The sequence below is a fragment of the Cimex lectularius genome, unplaced genomic scaffold (genome assembly GCF_000648675.2).
Source record: "Cimex lectularius strain Harlan isolate CLEC.00 unplaced genomic scaffold, Clec_2.1 scaffold2, whole genome shotgun sequence".
In the NCBI taxonomy this organism is placed as follows: domain Eukaryota; kingdom Metazoa; phylum Arthropoda; class Insecta; order Hemiptera; family Cimicidae; genus Cimex; species Cimex lectularius.
The window spans coordinates 3,726,079-3,732,078 of NW_019394219.1; positions in this window are offsets into that span (position 1 = coordinate 3,726,079).

The following is a 6,000-nucleotide window of genomic DNA, read 5'->3' on the forward strand; positions in this document are numbered from 1 at the left end:
AATTTCATGAGATATTGAGAACTTTACGGAATAAAATTGTGAAAGATTGAAATAACATGAACAGTGAAATATCTCCAATACAATTGAGAATCAGTCTTTGAACGGAAGGGACTTTTTAATCCAAGTTGACATGTAAGACAATCTAAAGGATTGACGGTTGGTATATTACTTTAAGCTATGCTGTTCCAATATTCTCTAAGAAATAATAACATTTAAACACTAACTGAAAGTTTCTAATAAGAGTTTAACGGAGCTTCGATTTTCGGTGACCACACTTCGTTAAAATTTCAGCTTCAATACTTTAAACAAACTTTTCTCTCAAAAAATAGACTCGTATCGCCTGTCCACATCGGAAATATTAGCGTATAGAGTTGTTCGGCTGTTGGTATTAAGCGGGCCAAGTGGGACTGTTACCTTATGAAGTTTGTGTCATTCTGTCAAGTGGAAAGAAGAAAAGAAAAATTAATCAAGTGACTTCATATTGGGAGGCTCCATGTCTCCCTCAGATATTCATATCTACCCGTTCCTATTTTTCCTCCGCGGCCCGAATCCGGGGAGGGGTTTTTTCATTTCCGTTGAAGGCGACATCCCCTGGCTCGAGGAAATCGCTTTCCCGATATCAAGCCGAGCCGTCCGACGACACCAGATTACCCGCTAACTTACCTTTCCATTACTCATACTTGCTCATATTTTGCTAACTTCCTTTATTTTACTATCAGATCACAATGTTTTAAAGAAGCAAAAAAATAAACGTTTAAACTGTACAAAAAAGTTTTTTAAAAACTTAAAAACCAGAAATTTTTTGTAGAAAAAATAAACGAAACAACTGTAAACAATACATTTGACATACATAATAATACTTTTGTTAAAATTCAATTTACAAGATGGAAAATACTTACGAACAAGGAGAATGTCTGTGGTATGATTTCAATAGTTAGGTGGTAATTTTGTAAAAACCTTTTGTGATTTTGTTGTGTTTTTGCTGTTTTTCGTTGTAAACCTCTTACAGCGTTAGCTTTTATTTTATTTTTTATTTATCACATTATTTGTTTTAATAAATTTCTAAATTAATAATTTTTTTTCAATCACAACAGGTCCCCTTACATAGATCTTTAGCCGTTATAATTATATTATAACGTTTCCGGGATTCCGCTGGGCGGCGATCTGGTTTTACATGGATTTTTTTCCCTGAGAGGTTTTATATTGTAACAATTTTTAAAGAGAAATTTTTTTTTGGCGGTTAGAACATTTTTAAACAATATAAATAGACTATTTTGACTAGTAATAAAAACATGAGCACAATGAAACAATTGTGCTGCAATTATGTAAAAAGATTGTTAAATAGATCTTACTAGCTTAAATAAACCCGTTAGACTATATACCTTTATAAATCTAAACAAACATTTCATATAAACTATTTAAATATATATATTATAACTTAGACTAGACATTTCATATAAGTAATTCAATTTTGTACTCATATAAACATGAGAATAATGAAAACAAAATAAATAACTTAATTTACTAAAACATGCTAGCTTAAATAACCTTAACGGACACATTTATAACTTTAAATATAACTTCTCAAATATGCAAGTTAACTATGTACATATATAACATAAAAACAAGACATTTCATTTAAATAATTCGATTATATACACGTACAGTTATTAATAAAATGACTATATTGACTAGGGAATTAACGTAGTGATCATAAAAACATGAATACCAAACGTAACTACTTAATAGTACCAGTTTAAATACTTGATTAAACCATATACATTTATTTTAAACTACCATTTTAAATAAATAATTTAACTATATACAATCATAATTTACACAATCAGTTCAAATAAATAGTTCACTAAGAGTAATTAAATTTGTACATTGAAGTTGTTTATTTACATACATAAAATTAAAAGCCCTTGTGGGAATTTTTTATTATCGATGATTTTCATTTTGATTTTGTGAACTGTGTTTAGTTTTTTTTTTTTCATAGACATACTTTATAAACTTTATAAACTCTTTATAATTGTGTTTGTTCTTTGTCAGATTTACTTTCATCATCTATTTTTGTTTTTATTTCCATTTCTAGTATTCTTCTTTTATGGTTATAGATTTCGCATTTCGTCACAATATGTTCAGCACTTTCTATTTCCCCACATTAGCATAAATTCGTGTTTTGTAACTTGTAATTATATAAATATTTATTAAATTCTCCATGCCCTGTTAAAAACTGGGTAGTAATATAATTTGGTTGAATAAAATTCCCGGTTTTGATTCTTGATTTAATGCATGGCAAGAATTTATAAGTAGTTCGCCCTTTTATGCTTGCACTCCATCTTGTTCGCCATTTTGTTATCAATTCGTTTTCTAATTCTTTAATTTTTTCACTATAATCATTGCATGTTGTTTTCCTTAATTTGTGAATATCTATTCTTTTTAGGAGTACTAAGTCAATTGGTATCTGCCCTGTTATAACTTGAAATGCGTCTGTTGAAGTAGTTCGATACCCTTTACATAGCCATTTTAGTGCACCTCTTTGTATGGTTAATAATTTATTGACTTGGGTTTTATTTAATTTTGTAGCCCAAGCTGGTGCTGCATAACACAGTATTGAAAGGTTTACAACTTTATATAATATTTTTGTGCTTTCAAATTTTAGCCCCCAAGTAGCTTTTGCTAAGTTAGCCAGGTAATTTTGTTTTCTTTCTATTTTTTCCGGATGTTCTCAATATGGCTGCTAGGGTTGAAACTGTTACTGATCACTACTCCTAAGTACGTTACGTTTTTTCCACTTTTATTGTCTTCCCGTTGAGTCTAATTTTTTGGTTATTTGGTTGAGGGTGCTACTTTTCCTTTTAAGAATTGAACTTTGGTTTTTTCCTCTGATACTTGAAGCTTTTGTTGTTGGCACCAATCTTTACAGCTTCTTCGCATCTTTCCTTTATTTCCCTTACGCTGTTCCCATCAACAACTAGGGCCAAGTCATCCATGAATGCAGTTGCACTTATTTGGTAGGTTTGCATTTCCTCCAATATTCCATCAAAGGCTATTATCCATACAAGTGGTCCTAGGATAGAGCCCTGGGGGCATCCTAGCTTCACTAATTTGAACAATTCTTCGTTATTAATTTCTGTTGTTGCATATCTTTCGTGGAAGTAATTTTTGATAACTTTGAGTAGTTGATCATTGATTCCTTTGTTAAAGAGGTCAACCCCTACTTTTGGCCACCATAAGCTATCAAATGCTGCTCTAATATCAATGTATATTGCAGCTACATATTTTCCTCTTTTGTCTTTAACGTCTTTTTGGAGGTTTAGTATTGCATCTGTGGTTGAACTAGATTTCGTACTTCCAAATTGTCTTGGTATGAATGATATCTTTTTTTTAATTCTTTCCGCAATCAGATGTTCCAACATTTTGCCGAAAACGGGTTATCAAACTAATTCCTCTGTAAGATTCTTTTTTGGTTCTTTCTTTACCCGGTAATTTTGTAAAAACAAGAGTGAGGAGATAGAGGAGGAAAACAGAATGTATAGGTTTAGGTTACTAGTAGTCGTGCCTCTTAACGACTCTGCGTCCCGCGACTGAAGTCGGGAACACACTTACCTGATTCAACGCTATGCGACGCTACCCGATTCTACTCGATGCAAATACATAGTCCAATTTACCATAAGATTGTATTACCCTCGTGCACATCTGCCCGATTCCTTGTCAACGCTACCCTACTCTACACTCTGCAATCCTCACTGTCCAGATTTTCGTCGGGTCGTATCGAGTACAGTCGAAGACAAAAGATCCAGACACTCATATTGAAACTACTAAATTATATTAAGTCAAAAATACTTTGCTAAAAACCCATATAACTAATTTAAATCTATATAATCAACCAATATAATCCCCCCAAACACTTGTACAATAGTTTTTGATATTAATCGTTTCTTTCGAATATGTTTTATTAATCGTTCACAGAAAGACAGAAAGAAAGAATGATAGAAAATGAAAAAGAGAAAGACAGAGTACAGGAGGGCAATAAATCGTGAGAGGTAAAAACAAAAATATAGATACATAGAAAGAAAGGAAGAGAAAGATAAACCGGAGTGCAATTGAAGAAAGACAATGTAAGAAATGGTGAGATATACAACCAGAAAGAGAGGGATAAAGGCAGAGAGAAAAATGCATGCCTTTTAAAGCAAAAACGTGAAAGCAAATGGAGGTGAAGAAAAAAAGAGGCGGTAAAATAATAATGAAATGAAAGATAATAGTGTTTCAGCGTAATAATATAAATGGAAAAAAGTGATGAGTTGTGTGTTTGAGTTTGAGTGAAGGAAATAGAACGTGACCCTAAATAATTTGGTTGCGAGTGGAAGACATAAGAAAAGTTACCCAGAGGAATTAGTTTCGTTTAAATTTAATTGGTACAGTTAAACAGTACGTTACTTTTGTATATAATTTAAAAACGGATCAAGTCTGGCACTCGAGTGTGCTTTGAAAACTTAAGAACATCCTCCCTCAAAGGTGCTATCGCATATTGTAATCTTATCTGATGAACCGAGTTTGCAGTCTAAGTTAGGGAACTGAATAGTAAATTTAATGATTAAGTATACTTCACTAATGATCATTTCATTTGTCGTCAAGAATCCAATCCGATTGCACGACATTTGAAAAATGGCAAAAAGGAGGGAATTTCAAAAGGTGAGGTTGAGATGGGAAGTTAGTGTCCGAGTGGGTCAAGGTCACGATAGCTCAAGTGGTAGAGCAGCGACGTATCTAGCCGAAGATCGTGGGTTCGAATCCCGCTCGTGCCATTGACTTTTTTATCTCAACTAAAAATCTTAATTAATTGTAATATATTAATTGGTCAAGCGGACCACGAAATTAGTGAATTTAGGGAACTGAGTTCTCACCTTCTATCCGTATTAAGGTGTTCCTTAGGGAAGCATATTTGGCCCATTTTTAGTTTCAATATACACTGAAGATATTACCACAAATGTTAACATTTCAACATATACATTCGCTGAAGTGATTCTTACACGTAATTCGGACCCCTCAATTAACACTCAACACTTACAATAACTCCTGAATGAATTAACAGTTTGGTTCACAAAGTGAAGAATAAAGGTAAACCTAACGAAAAGCGTACAGATAAATTTTATCTTACAATAAATACCCATCCTGCAGTGAATATAAATCGAACCCCACGGCCTACCAATCACCTTGGGCATTATCTTGGACTTTTCATTGATAAACGTCTGACTTGTAATCCCCAGACAAAATTCAATAGACAACAAACAAATCAATGTCATAAATAATTAAAAAGACTACTTGACTCATTATCAAAATTGAAAACATAATTTTAATTTAGAAGACAACGATAAGACTTCTCTGTGTACGCTTGTGAAGTGTGGGTATCAACCAAGGATTCCATTTTCTTACGTCTGCAATCAATTCAGCTTAAGACTTCTCCATCAAATTATAAATTTATGTTACAAATTACACTTTCACATCCTGTTTGTTCATAAACTCATAAAATCCCTCCATAAAAAATTCGAGATTTTTCACTTCCAAACCTACCGGAAAATCCTCCTGGAAGAATGAAGCGAAATTGGCCCTGAGATCTTCTCATTGAGTGAAGATTGAACAAGATATCAGTGGAACTTCTACAAGAGGCTCCAACGACAAATTCAGAATATATGAACAAATTACATAATACTTGTAAGTGTAAATATCAAATAAAAGTAATTTAAAAAAATATATATTTTCTTTATTCCTATAAAGCCATTTATCTTCTCTCCAAAAACCGTTTATAATTTGGGAAGTCTTTCTTTAACCATTCTAACCATTAACTTTAAAAAATACCTAGAAATCTGATTTTGAAATCTTTACCCAAATAATATAAGTAAGACGAAACTTCCAAACTCTGTACCTGATGAACTGAGAATTTCTGCCAACTGTGAAAGACATTCTCAATATAATGCGAAAGAGCGGAAGCCGCTG